This window comes from Equus przewalskii, chromosome 14 (genome assembly GCF_037783145.1).
Source record: "Equus przewalskii isolate Varuska chromosome 14, EquPr2, whole genome shotgun sequence".
In the NCBI taxonomy this organism is placed as follows: domain Eukaryota; kingdom Metazoa; phylum Chordata; class Mammalia; order Perissodactyla; family Equidae; genus Equus; species Equus przewalskii.
The window spans coordinates 86,066,736-86,086,966 of record NC_091844.1 but is presented as its reverse complement, the minus strand read 5'-3'; positions in this window follow the sequence as shown (position 1 = coordinate 86,086,966).

Here is a 20,231-nt window from a genome sequence, read left to right as displayed (position 1 = left end):
CGTAAATACTTTTTGAAAAGGACTAAAACAAGAGAAATCTCAACATTTTGAGCAATTTGAGGTGATAACTGACATCACAAGAAAGTTTTAGTCTTTACAAATGCACCAGAATACGTTCAGATTCAAGTAGCTGTAATGGACACATCCTCCAAAATCCATCAGATAAACGAAAAACAGTCTCAAACAGTGCTAAAAAAATGCTGTGGAAGAAAATTCCAATGTTCTGGGAAGTCTTTTAAGCTACTTTCACAAGAAGCTGAAGGATGGAAGAGGAGAATGAATGAAGTTATTGTACTGAAAAACAAAGTTATAGAGCTCTAAAGAAAGTTGTATTGAGCCTTCGGACGGATACTTGTGAAGAGTGAGAGTTTGGGCTGCTGTCTCGGAAAGGACAAGACGGACAGTGGGAACTTGGAAATACATTTGTTCAGTGTTCTGGAAATGGAGACCTCTGAAAAGATGAAGCAAATGAATTTCAAAGAAACTGGTTGATGAGGCTGAACTAAATGTTTATTTAAAAACGTTTGAAGAAGAAAAAACCAAATGTATACTGAGTTAAGTGAAGAATATGAAATAACCAGTGGACTGAAAGGTCACATGAAAGGTCTCCAAGCTGAGAAAGCTTCATTGTAGTTAAAAAACAAAAGTAGAAGCAACCACTCCTCTAGAAAGTTCAAATCTTCTCAGAAATGTATCACGAAGAAAAAGTAAACTCTCACCAAATATCTGATTTAGAGAGAATTTACGCTGTAAAGATAAAGAAGTTTTCCAAAGCAGGTGAAATAGCAGTGCATGCAAAGATCTGAATATCCAAAAAGTACAAGCCAAAATTCACTCAGAAATACCTGAAAGCATCACTGGATGTTATCAAAGGGAGCTTACTGCCCGGGAAAGAAAAGTTGATGATAATGGGTTGAGAGCTCTGTGGACTGAGAGCGATCTCAGTTATCTTAAAATAACTAAAGAAAAGAAATGCATCAAGCAAGATAATATTGAGGGCGAATGAAAAAGTTTCAAATAGTACCCAGATACTTGCTGTTACAATTGGAGTATTTGGCAGAAGCTCGAGAGACCGCCAGAGAAGCCTCAGCTTGACCAGGTCCCCAGGGAAGGAAGAACCTCATCTCTGATGGTTTCCAGATCCAGTGGCCTGCTCTCAGTGTGGACAAGGCACCACCACCCGCAACCTCCATCAAGTCATCCTCATCCTCATCCTCAAACTCCCGCACAAGAGCAAAAGAGAGCTTGTTCTCGTGCACCTGGCCATGACAGGGGCTTGGGCCCTACTTTCGGTTCAACCCTCCCACCTGAACAGGGTGCTGCTGGCTCAGGCTCTGGTCTTCTGCCTCATCCCCTTGTCAGGTGTGCCAGAAGTCTCTCAGGGAGCAGAACCTGAGAGGAAGACCTCTCTCCATCCCTATTCCAGAAAGTGAGGGCTAATGTCTCTGGGTACGCCCTCCACTGAGGAACTTTGGCTCAGCGCATCTCCCAGTGGTCAGATGACACATCTCTACGCCAAGCACTAGCCACACACCCTGAACACAGAAGTGAATCATCTCCAAATTGACCCCATGCTCTGAAGAACCTACTTCTGAAGATCCAGAACATAGCAAAGTGCTTTATTCCTCTTGCTACTAAGATAAATTAGATTTTTTCTTTCAATTTTCTTGCTATTGAGCCATTATACAGTGGCTCAAATGGAAACTTGATAGGATTATAGTTATTAGATAAAGGTTTATAACTGTAGATTATTTCAATGTGACTCATAAGTTGTTTTCATTTATTTATTTTTTATGTATTATAATTATAGGATTTTATTGTTATTAACAAGTCCACTAAGAGAGTCTGGAAACATAACAAGATTTTATTTTGTATTTCTTGTAAAATAATTTTGATTTTTTCCTGTTTTAGTTTTATTGCTATTATTTAAATGATTACACAATGACTCAAATGGAGATTTGATAAGATTATAATTTGAGTAGTGTTTTATAAATGTTCATTTTGTAAACGTGCATCTTATTAGTAAGATGGCTCCATCTTGTTTTTTTTTTCCAGAGGATAAAGATAGCATTCTTGTTATTGTTATTTAAAAGTATCTCTATTGATCTAGAAACATAACAATATTTTTTTTGTCTCCCAAAGTAGTTTCAAATGTTCTCTCATTTGGTTTCACTGTAGATAAGCATTTACATAATTACTCAAATGGAAACTCTATAGAATTATAATTCTTAGGACAGTGTTTCATATTTTTATCTCCTTAAACATGAGTTTCATGAGTAAATTGTTTCCTTTTTCTATTTCTAGCTAGCATAGAGATAGCATTTCAGTTGTTGCTGTTTACACTGCTCCATAACATTGATAGTAGTAAGAATTTTACAGGAGTGTTTCATCATTAGAGATTCTTGAAACTCAAAGTTTATGTCTGCATACCAAGGCCTAAATTTCCTTCAGTTATAAGACTAATATATTTAACTAAGCAAATGTATGTTTTAAATAAATTAATTTGGGAACATTTTATATGCTGAAATATCCTCTGCTTCAATATTCATCATGTACGTTAGCTTTTAGAGACTGAGGAGCCCCATCTCTGTGGAAGCTGCCCTCTTGGCCTAGGTGATCCTACTCTGGAGATGGCTAGCCACTCCAAGTGGGAGTTTTCCTGGAGAGGCAACCCAGTGTCTCAAACTTGTTTTCTGGCAGCACCTTTCTCTGTGCCCATAGCATTGATCAGTATCTCCCAGGACCAGTGTTTATTGAGCACACTTAAGGAAAGGAGCTGTAGACAGGATAGAATCATTAGAGTATTTAACAGGCAATCTGAACTTGATTTAACTGTGAAGCCACAAATGGCCTCACCTTCCTTGAACTAATCTCCAAAGGGATTTCTGCTGAGAAGAAACCCTAACCTTAACTCTGAAAGTCCCCAGCTGGATCCTGAACTCACCCATGTGGGTCAATTCCACCACTCTTCCATAAGGCCAACTTAAATATTTTTAATACTTTTGTCTTTTAACCTTTATAGTAGATTTACCTGCCATCATTACATTATCAGGGTATTCTGAACGTAACTATAGATTTACCTTCACCAGTGATTTTTATACTTTCATGTTACTAATTGGTATCCTCCCAGTTTAGCTTGAATAACTCCCTTTAACATTTCTTGTAAGGCCTGTCTAGGCATGATGAACTTCAGCTTTTCCTTGTCTGGCAAACTCTTTCCCTCTCCTTCAATTCTGAAGGACAATTTTGTAGAGTACAGTATTCTTGGTTGGCAGATTTTTCTTTCAGCACATTGAATATAGGATCCCACTCCCTTCTGGCCTGCAAAGTTTCTGCTGAAAAATGCATTGATAGTCTTGTGGAGGTTCCCTTGTACATAATAGTTGCTTCTCTCTTGCTGCTCATAAGGTTCTCTTCTTGTCTTTAACTTTTGACAACTTAATTATAGTGCATCTCAGTGTTGGTCTCTTTGGGTTCATCTTCTTTGGTACTTTTTAGGCTTCCTGGATCTGGCTGTTTTTTCTTTCCCCCTGGGCTAGGAAAGTTTTTAGCCATTATTTCTTTGAATAAACTTTCTGCCCCATTAATGCTATTATTAATGTTATTTTAAAATTTCACTTTCCAATTAGTTGTTTCTGGTATATAGAAACATTTTTTATATATATGTATATATGTATATGTATATAATATATGTATAATGTGAGCTTTTAAAATTCAGTCATTAGTTCTATAATTTTTTGTAGATTCTATAGCTTTTTCTATGTAAACAATCATGTTGTCTTTCTTTTTTTTTTTAGGAAGATTAGCCCTGAGCTAACTACTGCCAGTCCTCCCCTTCTTTTGCTGAGGAAGCCTGGCCCTGAGCTAACATCTGTGCCCATCTTCCTCTACTTTATATGTGGGACGCCTAGCACAGCATGGTGTGCCAAGCAGTGCCATGTCCACACCCGGGATTCGAACCAGCGAACCCCAGGCCGCTGAGAAGAAGAACGTGCGAACTTAACTGCTGCGCCACCAGGCCGGCCCCGAGATTTACTTCTTTCTATCTAACTTGGTGCTGTTGATTTCTTTTTCTAACCTTTGCGAGCTGATCGAGACCTCTTATATAATGTTAGGTGGGAGACAAAGGAGAGAAAATACCTGCATTGTTCCAGATATAAGGGGATCATTTCAATAATAATATTAATTATGATGTTAACTGCAGGTTTTTTGCAAAAGTCCTTTATCATACTGAGGAAGTTCCTCTCTATTCCTAGTTTTCTAAGACTTTTCTTTTTTAATAAATTAATGAGTGTTGAATTTTGTCAAATGCTTCTTGCCCAGCTGTTAATTATATGTTTTTCCTCCTTTGTGAAGAATTACATTAATTTATTTACAAATATTAAACCTACCTTGATTCTGAAAAATAAATTCGGCTAAGATGTATCATCTTTTTACTATATTATTGCATTTGATTTACTAACTTTTAAAGGTTTGTGTGTATGTGTGTGTGCATTTTCACAAAGAATATTGGTCTCTAGTTTTTGTTTAAAGCTTTTGACAGATTTTGGTTCTGGGTTATACTGTAATGTTTTCTTAAAACACATTAAAATGCTTTATTTGCCTCTATTTTGTGAGTTTGTGTCGTAATTTTATTATTTCTTCCTTATCTGTTTGGAAAAATTTACTAAAGAAACTGTTTATGCCTTGAGTTTTTGCATGCCTGGAGTGCTTTTGATTTTGAGTTACATTTCTGTAACAGACACTAGGTTATTCAGATTTTCAATTTCTATTTGTGTCAGTTTTGATAAACATGCTTTTCAAGAAATTTATTTTCCCTACATTTTAAAGATTAATTTTGTGTATTTGTTTATAATATTCCCTTATTATCCTTTAAATCCTGTAGAATCTCTCTAGTGCTATCTTCTACTTTATTCCTGATGTTGGTTTGTGTTTTCTCACTTTTTTTCTTGATCACTCTTGATTACACTCTACTGTTTTATCAATCCTTTCATGGGACAAACTCTTGGCTCTCTGCAGCCTAGCCATTTGCCTTCTTTACACATAGAAGCGCCTTAAAGACTTCTGCCCCACCCCGAAAGAGTTTCTTCATCTCCAACCCCTTTCTCTTCACATTCTGGCCCCAGACTCAACCTTCTTAGCTCACTAAGACCTTTCTGCTCTGCTTGGGCTCCTCTTTCCTGTGCCGTGATCAGATAAGTGCTTCCAGGCAGAAAGTCAGATGAATGTAGGGTTGACTGTGTGCTTCTTCGCCCTTAAAGATCATAGTCCTGTGCTGCCTGTTACCACAATCTAAAAGCAGTTGCCTCATAGATATTTCTCCCAGTTTTATGGTTGTTTATGGTTGGAATAACAGTGACTTTTCATGGTAGCTGGAGGTCAAAGCTCCTTCTTGGTAATTGTGGGTATTCTCTTGTTGATGCTTCCTTTATGACTGTCTTTTATTATTTTTAAACATTCTATACATAAATATTTTATATTCTGTATCTTGTCATTTCAACACCTGTAATCTCTGTGATCATTGTTTCTAGTTCCTTTGTGTATTTGAGGATCTCTGATTGTAAGTTCATATTTCGCTGACTGGAATCTCTAGAAACCCCAAGGGCTTAGATTGAGAATGCCTTCCTCCAAAAAGAAATCTTTGTCCCAGAAGGTGCTGCTCACTTGGGATCACTTTAGCCTACTTCTAGAGTCACAGACTCAATAAAAGAATCCCAAATTGAACATATTTATCTACTGGCTCACTATTCTAGTCACAACCTGAGTTCTGACACCGGCATTTGCCTTCAGTACAAACAGTCCCCCGTTTTGCTCAATGCTTCTCCCTAGAGATGGTCTACATTTATCTTAGGTTAGTTTTTTCTCAGGGTGAAGGGAGACCATTAGAATTATTCCTATTTTCTGTAAGCCCAACAATCTATTTAAAAGCATGTTTGATCCAAGGCCTAGTTATTTGATGCTTGGAGAACAATTCACAGTCTCATATCCACCATAAGAGGGCCAGAGAAAAGAAATCTGTGCAGCCTAGTCCTCAGCCAATGCAGATACAATTATCATGAGACAGAAACATTACGTAACTTGCTCATATTTATATTTCTAGAAAGTACTACGATTTGATTAAGATACTCTCAGGTCCTGTGATTTAATGACTACATTGGAATGCTCCATATAGAAGGCATGTTCTGTTAATGTCTGTTGAGTTAACAAACAGAAGGATGGGTAAGTGAGTATGTTTCCATAAATAACTCCTGTCAGTGAAATAACCATGGGTGCGTTTAGAAAGAGATTGATTCTTTTTAGTAAAATTTTCCACAAGTAATGGGATTAACAAAGTTGATAAAATACCATTTTCCATTTTACCTGAAATCATGCCATATTTTGTGACTACTAAATACAGTCTGCAGATCAGGAAAGGCATAGGCAAAATAAGCGTGCAGTCGACACCAAGCAGACCCTGCAGTCAAGCTGTGGCGGAGACGCAAGAGCATGCTATCATTATACAATTTGTGTTATAAATAACCCCCAATTACTCTTCCCCTACATTTTCTGCTCAGTTTACTTTCCTTCCATTTCATAAATGCCCTCTGTGTTTCCTCATTGCCAGGGCAGACTCAAGGACACTCCCTCTTCTTTGGTATACAGTTTCCATTTTGTCCTGTCTTCATGCTCTGTTGAGAGCCAACGCAAGGTTAGTGGGGTTGCAAGTGTATAAAATCACAACTGTGCATTTGGTAGCTTAGGGTGTCCCATTAGCAAATGTGGAGAAGGGAACAGCAGTACATGGAAGGTGCAGTATGATAACCTCCCACGGCACTCAGTAGGGCACAAGAGGAAGAGGCAATAGGGAGGGGTGGTGGCCTGGAGGCAGGGGAGAGCTGGAGTCTTGCCCCACCTCAGGTGTTCACCGAAAGGAGGTGTGATATGGGGCAAATAGCTTCTTTTTCCTTAATAGCTCTGTTTAAAAATTAGAAGAGTCGGAAGACCTATAGTTCCATAAATATGAATCATTTCTTTCTTCTCCCCATAGAAGCGATATTTAGAAATATGTTGTTTCTAACAAATAAATATCATTATTAAGTAAATTATTTTGTTTGCTTTATTTTTTGTCTTTCCAAGAGTTAGTGTTGCTACACTAAATTAATATAATTTATGTCGAACGCAAAAATGCTGAACTTCTTTAGTCACTTTTGCATTGGTGCTAAGAGCTCAGTGACCCAGTTAGAAACCAGTAATATAGATGTCATGTGAAGTCAATTGAAGCATTTAATACTCCCCTTTTGTAACCATGTGTAACCGAGCATCTTCAGCAGCTATTGCATTTCTATCCATTGTACAGTTCACAAAGGGCTTTTGTGAGCATTAGCTGAAGTTTTATTTACAGTCACTTTCTAATTTAAGTGAGATATGTATTATTACCACCCAACGTGAGTCTTTTTAGTAAAGTGACTTACTGAAAGTATCATTCCTAGCTAAGTGCAAACCTGAAACTAGAAACCAGATGTCTCACTGAGAATGAGAGAGGAATCATGTTTCAAAATCACTACTTATTGAATCTTTACCAGATACCAGGCACTGTACTAAGAGTTTTCTGGCTTTATTTAATTTATCTCTAAAAATAGCAAGGTAAGTGACATTATTGAAATATTATAGATGAAGAAATTGGAGTTTAGAAAGGTTAACTAGCTTGCCCAATGGCAGAGCATGGATTTGAGGCCAAATGGATTTGACTAGAAAACTCATTCTCTTTCCATTTTGTCAAGCTGTCTCTAATTCAACAGTGCTTTCATTGATTAAATATCCTCTCGTGTCAGGTTTTATATTCTACTGTGGCAGGCACTTTCACATACAAATAGGAATCTCATTTAATCCCAGGGAAATATTGTGAAAATGGTATTTTTCCATAATTTACAGGTGGGAAAACTGTAGCTCCATGAGGAAGAATAGGTTCCCAAAGTCACATGACTGTCATGTAGCAAATCCAAAATTCAGACACCACGATTCTGTAATGAACCCACAGGCTGCATCACATGACATTTTCTGTTGTTATCTACTCATTGATGTGGGCCTCTTACTACATTGTCAGAGATCTTTGATGTGGAGAATGTCATGCAGAAGAATGGTGAATTCACTATAGTTGTGCAGCAAGCAAATTGTAATTGAACGATTGATAATAGGAAATGCACGAGAGTGAGAAATCTCCCTCCAAAAACGTTCAGGAAAGGGATTATGGGCTAGATATCTTCTGTTCTACAAACTCTGAGTTAGACACACCTCATTCTTTTGCCAAAGATTGATTTTAAGGCCAGTCATGTGCTAGGCAGGGTGCTGGGCACTATTGCTGTGAAATCAGTAAATCAGAGTCCCCGCTCTCCATAAGTTTGGGGTGGAGCCCGGCGCCGTCCAATAAAAACGGAAAGCAAGCCACACACATAATTTAAACGTACTGGTACCTACAATAAAAAAGTAAAACGTGAGTCCAATAATTTTAATAATGCATTTTATTTAAATTTAGATCCCAAACATCATTTCAATGTGATATCAATACAAAAATTTCAATGAGATACTTTACATTAGTTTTTCACACCGAGTCTTGAAAATGTGAGGGGTACTTTACACTTACAGCACATCCCAGTTTGGGTTATCCACATTCAAGGGCTCCAGTGGTTAGTGGCTACTATACAGAACAGCACAGGCCTAGCAGGAGAGAAAGTACCTGTAGGCCAATAAGTATAAGAACATATACCCTGTGCTGAGACAATGTGCATCTCTGTGCTGTGCATTAACTCATATACAGTTGGTGAAGGGAGAAATAACATCAACATAAATTGGAACTTCCTTCGGTTCATATACAATTAATGTTTATTGCAATGCAGGGGGTGAGGAGCAAATTTACAATTAGAGAGGAAGCCTTAGAATATGTGAAGACTAAGAAATATGCTCAAAATCCTCTAGAATTGTCTTCTTCTGGTGCAAGCAGCATGTGGTTGACTGGCTTCAAACACTGCTGTTTTCCATGTTGTTAAGCTCTCTAGTAAAGCTGCAAAGACATTTCACACATTGTTTAGAAAAATAATCAATGAAGAAAACTAGACCCTGAATCAGAGTTCAATTTTGCTGAAATTGGCCTCTGTTTGAAGTGAACATGCTTAAGGTCTGACATCTCAAAAGAAGCCACAATGGACCTTCAAGGTTGCAAAGGGCGCATTGACAATGCAACACAGTGAAAATCCCAGTAGAGATGTCATTGTATATGTCTGTACTAAGATTGCTGGAGTAGCTTTTTTGAAATAATTTAATTAAAACAAATTTAGTTCTTTAGTTTAAAGTTGCATAGGTGCTGAGTGTTGAGACACCAACAGCAACATAAACCCTGTTATTTTTACTGTAGAACAATACAGAACAAGAGATTTTGCAGAAAACGAGGTTTTTCAGTAAGGTAAACCATGTTGTAGCAGAAATACCTGCATTTCAAGCACGACGGTAGAAAATGCATTCAGTTTTACGTGCATGTCCAGGAGACATTCAGACAGGAGGACACTGTTCAGCCAGACTTGACCTGGGGTCTGCCCCAGCCCTCCTGGTTTCTATCTAAGAGGAGAGTGCACATTTCCTCACCTTCCGGGGCCTCAGTTTTCTCGTTTATGAATGTTCTCCCTGCAGGGTAGTGCCTCCTTTACAGGGTCACCGTGAGAACTAAATGGAAGTCTGGGGCTCCTGACCCTACGTAAGCATTTTAGAAATGTGAGTTCTCCTTCTGTCATCCCTACAGGAGCACAGGGCACACAACACCTCTGTCACTCACTCACCTGGCCTCTTGGGCAGTGGCTGTGCCTTATGCAACTTCTTCTAGAACCTTTAGATTAACAAGGAAGTCAACTCTAATCTATAGCATCGTGGAGCCAGAATTCACTTCTCTCCGATCTCTAGCTCCAGGCACTCATCTCAGTTTGACTCTTTGTGACTGCACCAGAAAACAAAACAAAAGAAAACAAAAAAACCCACAGCTTCTCGAGATATATTGTATCTTGGCGGCCTTCAGAAATACACTTGAATAACACTTACATGTAGACATGGAATGAAAGTGGACATCTCGTAATATGTGCTGTGGCTCTTCAGCAAATAGCCTAAACTGAGCACATGGTAGGCATTCTAGGAGATCCTATTTTTTGATTTTTAATGAGTTGTGTTTCATTACAATTAACTTCTATCTCTAATTCTTCCCCAGCAGATCGAGCAGCTCAAAATTCACAACAGTGATGGAGAAGGGCTTGGACGGTGACTGAGGAGAGGAGCATGAGTGCTCCCTGCCCTTGTCAAGAGAGTGATGCTCAGATGGCTTCAGTGAACACATGCCTTTCAGCTAGAGAACAGGGCACTTTCTGAAGAGGCCCCTGAGGCAGGACAGCGCTGGAAACCAGGGACGCTCTGCTGGCTGGGGAACAAGAAGGCTATGTTCTTCCCTGGGGATGCTACACCACAGACTATCCGTTGTTATACCACCTTTCATTCAGCTAAGTGTCCGCAGCCTATTTGGGCTCATCCCTAGACATCATCAACACAAATGTAACAAGATTAGAAAGAGTGTGGGCTCTCCTCACCCATCCACCAAAAGCATTTTCATGAGGGTCTTGTCTGGAGGCCTATTTTGATCATCTTGCCTGATCGCCTTCATAATTTGTGGCCAAGAGACCATTTTGGAGGGTTTCCTAGCTATTGTAATCATCTCTGATTTGGCTGGAGGCATCTGTAAGAATTTGCCTTCTCACTCTTGAAAGCTTTCGGAGGCTCCCAGAGGTGACTTGTGCCTGGCCTGCGAGAAGCTCATTCTCTTGTCCACGTGGCCTTTCTCTGCACTTCACTGGCACCAGCAGTTGACAGGTTAGCTGTCAGGGGCACCAGGGGCCCTGAAGAGCTCTCTCAGTTCCAACCCTTCATTGCAGGTATGGCAGAGCCTGTTAGAACCTCCTGACTTCTGCCTCATACATGACAGAAGACTACAAAACATCACCTTAACCTTTGCTGTCCCCAAAAGGGGCTCCTCTACTAAAGCACAGAGGTGTCTGGGCCCCTCTGCCATCTGACAGACGCTGCATGGCAGCCCCTCCGCTGTCATCCAGGCAGCCTCTTCTAGAACCATGGAGGCTCCCGCATGCCTGGCGGCACACGGCTGGGAGCCTGACAGGCTGCCTTTACAGGTGGCCCTATGCTGACATCGTCTCCCTGGGATTCCCAAAGTGCTCTTGGAGGTTTGGGCTTGCCTTTGGTCTAAAGAACCCCTGAGCCCTTCATTTAATTAGTTTATTTAAATTCTGATCTTCTCGAGGTTTTATCAAAAGTGGTAGGAGCGATAGAAAATTAATCCACCCAAAGAGGCAGAGGTGGGGAAGGGCTGAGCTTCATCCGTGGCATTAATGTTCACTGAGCCCCGCATTCCAATTATCCATAAAATGATTGTCATTTTTGAAGTTTATATCTGGCCTAGTATTCAAAGCAGACAATGGTTCTGTGAAAGAAAAAAAGAAAAATGTAGGACAGCTGCGGAAATTAGTACAGGCCCCTAGGCCCAGGGTCTTTCAAAGAAATTAGGCCAGGCCCAGACAAACTTGGGCCCTGGAAAGGAAAGAGGGGACCACGGCCTTGGGATGCATTGCTGCGCTCCAGCACAACGAAAATTCCTGCGAAAAGTCACTTCCCGCAGACACCACCTTTCTTTTTCTGGGTTGTTCGGTTTGCTTTTTCTTGTTTCTCTGTGTAGTTACCAATTTTTAGAATTATAATGAAGCATTTGTCTTGTAGCATTTTTTTTTTTTAAGTTTTCAGTAAATTGATTAAAAAGAAAACCCTCTGGAAAGTGGGGAGGGCAGGGCAAGTAGGCTGGGAGAGTTGATCTCCCTTCCACTTTACCTCCTAGACCTGCCACATCACTGGCATGGAAAGCTTTCACACGTGCACTCAGAAGCATGTGGATGCCCTTCAGTGGTCAGTGCCGCTGTGACCTGCCTCGGTCACTCCCTGTACCAAGTGATCTCTCCCTCCTGTGTAAAAGCATTAGTAACATTGATCATACTCACAGATTCTGTGGCCAATGTCCACGTTGCAATGGCTTGTATGGTTCAGTTAACGCTCGAGATGCAGGGTACTAATGTCCTATTAAGTGTAGCTCCCACCATTTATAAACATCTCTCACATCATATCATTGAATAGTCTCAATTCTGAGAGGTAGGTAAGGGCAGAAAACTCCCACAAAATACAGCAGCTTAAATAATGGCCACATCTATTTGCTCACACATTTATAATGTGGACAGGGCTGTGCAAGGCAGCCGATCTCTGCTCTGGTCACTGTCTGCTGGGGTAGCTGGAAGACGTCGCCCACTCCCATGCCATTGACACCTGCTCCATACAGGAGAGTGCCCTCCACTGGTACGAAGATCAGCGAGAGGGATAGGCAGCCACCTAGGGAATACCTTCCACCACTGTAGGTATTAATATAGCCATTTCACTGATTAAGGAAGTGAAGACGACACCGTGCAGGTAAGGGACTGCTCAAGATCCCTCAAAGATAAGCAAGAATTCAAACTCAGACCAATCTGATTCAAAGACTTCTCCCTTTTCTTTCATTTTCTTTGTTTGTTTATTGTTGTTGGACTATTTGTTTTGTTTTGTTGGTTGGTTATTGTTTCCTTTCATCCTGTAGCTGGTGTAACCGGTTTACAACCAATGAGGTTGTAAACTATGGCTATTCTGACAGTGAATCCAAATGCACACTCAGGATCTAGACTTCCTTCTTTGTTTGCAATTAGAGGAGCAGAGGCATTTGTCAAAAGCCTAACGGTTCTGCTTTTGTTGGTCCACTCCATCTCATGCCCCTTCCTGCACAGGTGCAGAGACTGTGTCTTCCACGGCAGAACATACAGATCCGGGCTCTGGACTCGGCCACCAGGCTTGATTCAATTCCTGGCTCTTTGGCTATATGGCCCTAGGTAAGTTACTTAACTTCGAAGTCATAGTTCTCTCCAAGAGAGAAAGGAACAGCCATATTCCCTTCCTCATACCTCTGTGGGGAGATGGAGGACTCTCTGGGGGTGCCTGGGTAGTTCCCTCAGGAGGCTGCATTCCAGCACAGGCTTCCAGATTCTTCACATGCCTGACCTTGACCTGTCAGAGCAGGAGAACCACCTGCCTTCAAGAGGCCGTTCAAGCTGAGGATATCAGCAGTGATCTTAACAGAGTGAGACAGGATGCCTACCAACCTTCTGGGGGCCATGCCAGCTGACTAGATCCTCAGTGGACTTTATAAGAGAAGGAGCCCTCAGAAGAATGCAGACTGACTGCCAGGTGGGATATGGGTTAACAGTCAGGTTCAATTTGATTTAAAGGAAATATAGCAGTGCAGCCTTTCTTTTATAGCCATGCTTTGTAGTAAGAATTATGCAGTGGAGTCCTCTATGCTTCTCCACTACAGTAACAAAATATTAGGTCCCATTAAAAGGCAGCCGTTTTGAAGTTAACTGACAGAGTCATAACTCTTATCTCTCTACATATGCTGTTCCTTTAGTTTACTTTAGATCATTTCCTCCGGTTTTTGTTGATATCCAGATCCATTCTATCCTTCAAGCATGCATCAGCCAGTCTTTTGAGATATATTGAATCTCTACATGGCAGGCAAAGTGCTGGATGCTTTACTTATATTGTCACATTTCATCTTTGCAACAACTCTACAGAGGAGATACTGTGCTCATACCACAGAAAGTAGAAAAGGAAATTGAGGCTAACTTCAATTAATGGCTCACTCAACGTAATGTGTTTAGAAAGAAAAGAATTAGTCCTCAGATGAACTTGAGTCCAAAATTCATGGTCTTTTTTAAAAAAAGATCTCCATTACCTATCGCTTTTATTTGAGAGATTTTCCCACCCAATTGACTCAGACAAGCTTGAGTCAAAGAAGATTCAAGAGGCCCAGCATTACCAGAGACACTGCGGGACAGGACAGCTGTCTTTATAACTGGAGCATTCAGGGTCAAGTTTCCTCCAAATGTTTTATTCTGCCCACAAACTTAAGAGAGAGACAGGGCTCAACTCTGCCGTGACACCAGGCATCAAATACAATGGGGAGTCTTTGGTTTTGAACAAACAAAGCTATGGCCTTTGCTAGAATGAGTTCATTGGCCTCCAGAGGATGGAAGCCAGACTGCAGTGGAGGAGGAGTGTTTGTGAGATAGAACATGGGTCCCCAAGGTTAAGTAGGAGCTACAAGAGGGGCACTGACACAAGGAGTTATGAATAATGTGAACAGGTTTAAAGACTGAAAGGAAAGAGCCACTGTGGGTACAGCGGAAGGACAGAGACAGAGACAGAGAAAGACAATGTCTTCTTCTGCTAGGGCACCATCACGAAGTACCACAGACTGGGCAGCTTAAAGAGCAGAAATTTATTTCCTCACAATTGTGGAGGCCGGAAGTTCAAGATCAAGGTGTCAGCAGGGTTGATTTCTCCTGAGTCCTCTCTGCTTGGCTTGTCGACGCAGTCTTCTCCCTATGTCCTCACATGGTTGTCCCTCTGTGCGTGTCTGTGTCCTGATCTCCTATTCTTGTAAGGACACAGTCACATTGGATTGGAGCATACCCTAATCACCTCATTTTAACTTAATTACCTCTTTAAAGATCCTATTTCCAAATAAGGTCACATTCTGAGCTACTGGGGGTCAGGACTCCAACATATGGATTTCGGGGGGACATAGTTCAGTCCGTAACAGAGAGCCTCAGAACCGCCCATGTCTGACAGCGAGGCACAGGCCTCGCCTCTGTGCTGGGCTGAGACCACGAAAAGGCCACCTTGCTGGGAGGCTGCAGCCCTCAAGATGTGCTTCTATCTGTTCCTTGGGGGATGAGGTGAATGATTGATGGGGTCTCAGGGAAGGCAGGGAGAACTGGGTTCCAAACATAGAGTTACAAATTTGTCATATGGGAGCTGGACTCTGTGATCTCTTTTTTTGGAGGGGGGGGTGGGTGAGAGGGAGGATTAGCCCTGAGCTAACTACTGCCAATCCTCCTCTTTTTGCTGAGGAAGACTGCCCCTGAGCTAACATCCATGTCCATCTTCCTCTACTTTATACGTGGGACGCCTACCACAGCATGGTTTGCCAAGCAGTGCCATGTCCGCACCTGGGATCCGAACTGGCAAACCCCGGGCCGCCAAGAAGCAGAACATGTGAACTTAACCGCTGCTCCACTGGGCCGGACTCCGTGATCTTTAAGCTCTTTGCATGGACATTCTACTTCCGTGACAAGAATTTGTCTCTACTTGGGCCTCACCTGAGCCTCACCAGGTTTTAAGAATGAGGCCATCAGAGGTAGGAAAGTCTGGATGAAATTCGGTCATCTCTGAAAGGCCCTTTCAAGACCTGGGTGGACATGATATAGTGAAGCTGCTGAGGGTCGACCCCATTATAAGCTGCTGGAACGTGCTCGAAGAGCACTGTGGTTCCTGCTTCACTCCCTGGCTAGGCTCATGACTCTCAAACCCTCAGGAGGAAACCTTGCTCCACTGCTGGGCCCCAACCTCGCCTGCCGCCTCGTACAGGAATCCCACACATTCTGCACAGCCAACTCTTGTTAGGACTTCAGCTTCCTCAGGCCCTGGTTCTGCCTTCACTGGGGTGTTTGCTCAGCCCAGGGGAGAGGACAGAAGCACACTCTTGGCGGGGCACCATGCTTTGGTATTTCCTAAGTCCTTACAATATCCCTTCCTTGTGAGCATGCTTGTTATCTCAATTCAGAGACAGCAAACAGACTCAAAGCAGTGAACCGAGTTTCCCAACCGAACCCAGAGGAGAGGGGCATAGGTGAGCCTCAGAACCGCCCATGTCTGACAGCGAGGCACAGGCCTCGCCTCTGTGCTGGTCTGAGACCACGAAAAGGCCACCTTGCTGGGAGTGCTGCGGTGACTATGCCCTTGCACTGATTTTAAAGCTTGATTAAGGACCCACACTCTAATTATTATACCCGGTTAAGTCTCTTCTCCTCAATGAGACAATGAGTTAAGACAGGTAAGCTCCCAGTCGCATATTTTTCTTGAATTCTGTTCTTGCCCTCATTGCAAGCTGTAGTACAGTACTCAGGAAATAATCATTCATTATGTGGCCACTCAGGTTTTGAAATGGCTTTCTTTAGGATGTGAAGAAGGTTTTTGCTACCCTTAAGGCCTTAAATGTAAAAAGTCAAGTGTCTATGAAAGATAAAAAAAAGAAGTGTTCTTATCTCTGCTTCCCCATGTGCACGGCTAAAACACTGAAGGTCAGATGGCATGCCAAGTGGACCCAAAAGCCAACAGATGTTGCTCTCTTCTCTGCCTCATCTCTAAAAGCCATACAGCTAAGTTTATGAGGCCAATTATAACTCGGAGGACTTGCAGAAATTGCCTGCAAAGTGCTCATCCTTGGCTCCTTGCAGAATTTAGGGGGAGTTCATTTGTCATTGATCTGTGACTTTGCCACATTCAACGTTATTGATCTAGAACTATTCCTTCCTCTTGCTTGCTTAACTACTTAGTAGACATATGCTTAATCTTTCTCTGCCTCAGTTTCCTTATCAGTAAAATGGGATTCATTATACCTACTTCACACAATTGTGAGAATTAAATGAATAATCACAGAAAAGAATTTAGCACAGTTTACCCAGAATATAGTAAATAAGTAATAAATATTTGGTCTAAGTACTCATTCTATGTTTAGCTTAAAGCACTCAATAAGTGTTAGCTTAGCAATAATTCATTTTTGACGGAGACAAGAGTTAGTATTTTTTTTACAGCTCTTTATAGTCATTTCCTTTTTTCCCATTAGCATCTACGCTTAGTTTTTTATAGCCATTTAACATGCAGAAACGACCTTGTACATTACATTAAAGATGAAGATGAGCACAAAACAACAAAGTCAATTTGATATACACACGCTGTAGAGTCAGGTAGATTTCCTTCCCTGCTAAAGGAGTGGATTTCATAGCAAAATACACAAGATCCCCAACTGTAATGCTGGAAAAAAATAATAGGATTTCCATACATAATCTACTTTCACCTAACAGGTTAAAAAAACAGATTGAGCTTACTGACAGTTCACGTACACATTGACGAAAGCATTCTTAGGAAAAGAATGAATGAATGAATTCATATATGAGGAATGTAAGCTTGCTCCTTTTTTGCTAATTGAGCTGCATGATCAAAATGTCTGCAGACTGCAGATTTAAGTGACCAGCACCGGTCTCGTGGGTGGGACCCACATTCATGCTTTGGCAAAGCAACCCAGACACAGCGGAGTACTTAGGTCACCCGCGGACACTGCGCATCCTGAATATTGCTTTCTAGTGGGAAAGAGCTGTGTTTTGCTCATCACATTTCCACAATGTAAGCACAATGTCCAATCATTCCATGTGCTCAATAAATATTAGCTTGTTATTTTTATTACAGTTAGTGAGGCCCTCTGCTAAGTACTCTATGCTATTGTTTTTACTTAATGCTCACAATACTCATCCAAAGTTATGCAATATTATCCCATTTCGAAAGCAGACATCAAGGCCCAGGGGTAACGTGTGATTTGCTCAAAGTCATGCAGCCTCTAAGCTCTAGAATTGAAACTAAAACCTGTCTGTCAACTCCACAGGCCAGGTTCTCCCTGGTCTTGTCCTCACCCACCTAGAGCCAGAGGGTGGAAGGGTCTGCCATCTGGTGAGCTGAGGAATTTGTGACAGGGGCCCAGGCTCTCCCACCTGCTCAGTGGGCTGCCTGGGAGAGCTCTGAATCTCCCTGACCTTCATAGGACTGATTTAGGATTCAATTAAAAAACCATGTATGATTGCATTTGGTAATTTACTATGAGAAGCCCTCCCATTTCTAGTGGTCCCAACTTGGGACAAAGAGAAGATAGATTTCAGAGCCACAGTCCTGGACGGCACCCAGCTCTCTGCCCTCTGCTAGCCTGAAAGCTGGGTCCTCTGGCTTTGTCTGTCACTAAGGGATGATGAGATCTGACCTACAGGAACTTTAAGATAATCCAGAATAGGGGCCGGCCTGTGGTGCAGCAGTTGTGTGCACGTTCCGCTTCGGTGGCCCGGGGTTCGCTGGTTCAGATCCCAGGTGTGGACATGGCACCGCCTGTCAAGCCATGCCATGGTAGGCGTCCCACGTATAAAGTAGAGAAAGATGGGCACGAATGTTAGCTCAGGACCAGTCTTCCTCAGCAAAAAGAGGAGGATTGGCAGCAGATGTTAGCTTGGGGCTAATCTTCCTCAAAAAAAAAAAAAAAGATAATCCAGAATAATGTAAGTTCCTTATACATAGTTGATCTTCAATAAGTGAAATAGCTGTTATTCTATTTTACCTTTTTTAAGATAATAAATGTTCTCACCTGCGCTACAGTGTTTTAGGTTTGAATCACGAAAGACAAGTGAGGTGTCTTAGATAATCCGAGAACCACATCCCACGCAGAAAGCATGGCGCCTCTTCTCCTGCGGCCTTTACTTATGCCTTCTCTTTAAATCATAGACCCAGAGGGGACCTGGGGACCCAGCCCTTTCCTATTTCTCAGTTACAGGAAATGAGGTCAGAGGATTTACATCTCTTGCCCAGAGTTACGCAGTGAGTTCACATCCGAGTCAAGACTCAGCAGAGATCCCGGGACTCTTTCTTTAGAGGCCTTTCCTCTCTGCCTCTTTGCTGGCTCATCTGCCTGCTTCCTGACCTGGGCTCCCTCACCTGGGGCTTTGTTCTCGGGCCACCCCTCCTAAGACTCCAAAGTTTCAATGAGTCTACGCAAAAGGTAATACCTACTGTGACACCGCACGGCTCTGTATAAATCCTCTGCTGGGGGCTCCAGTGGGCACATCTCCACCATTGTCTTTATGCCTTTCTCTCAGATCTTCTGTGTCTACTCAGATAACGAGAATCCAGAGCCCTCAGGGACTCAAGTGTAGCCCAAACCACTCCATATGCCGTGTGGGGCAGGCCACCTGGGAACCTTTTGATACTTGAGTGATTTCAGACGCGCACGTGCAAAACGACCACAGGCACACAAAGTTCACACACACAACTCACACACACATGTGCACTCACACACATACACAGCTCACACAGCATACACACACGTGCACACACATACATACAGCTCACCCAGGCACATGCACACATGCATACACATTGCTTTCCAAGCTGTGTCATCTATTTTGCAAGCTAGCTCTGAGTGACTGATTTGATGAAACAGAAAACAGGTGGGGCCCTGTCTCGTCTGAAGACTACCTGTGAGACACAATTTCCCTGAGATTTTGAAACTGTCTGGCGTCTGCAGACTTGGAAACCGCTTACAGACATTATAAAACCAGCTCGGATTGTGTCGTGATGATTGCTGACATTTAAGTGTCTGTCAGCCAGGGGGGAAGAAAAGGATAAGAAAAGAGAAGAAAAAGGCTTTGCCCCCCACTAGGATTTCTCCAGCTGGCAAGGCTGAGGCCCTGGCTGTCAGGGGAGGACTCTCCATCTTGTCCGCCTTGATGCTCCAATAAATCCTTCCCCAGGCCAAGCACCCTTCGGGCCCTGGGTTCTCATTTCCCCTTCCCAGCCTGGTTCCTGCACCCCTCACACCTGACCCCTTTGACTGATGAACTGGAACAGTATCTGGGAACAAAGGCTGTTACAGAAAATCCAAGGCAGCATATTAATATTTCATTAGCATTTCTTTTCTCTCTGCGGCTGACTGGCAGCTCAGTCAAGATAGTGGCAAAGCTGATTTTAATTATTTTTTTTCAACCTGCATAGCTCCTCTCTCTGCCTCTTCCTGCTGTAAATCAGTCAGAATGTTTTCCTTCATTATTACCATAAGCGCTCAGCAGTCTCTAATTACTCTAAAGAATTTCTTATCTTTTATTTCTAAAGCTGAGATTTTTGAGAGAGAGGGAGAATGAGGGAGAGAGCCGTAATTAACCGTGCAGCTGTTGGGAGTCTGCCTGAGTCTAGAACTGCGGCTGTCCCCTCCTGTTTGCTGGGCTGTTTGGGGAGACTGGATACAATAGGGATGTGACTGTCTACATACTTTGGGGATGCTCCTCAGGATCCATTTTTAATACCGAGATGATTAAAGCACAGACTGGGAGGGCGTGGCACACACATGCCCAAGCGCACAGCTCCTCCATCGCCGGTCCCTGGGAGGCAGCCGTCCCAGGCTGCAGAAGCCAGGCTGTGCGCGCCTTCTT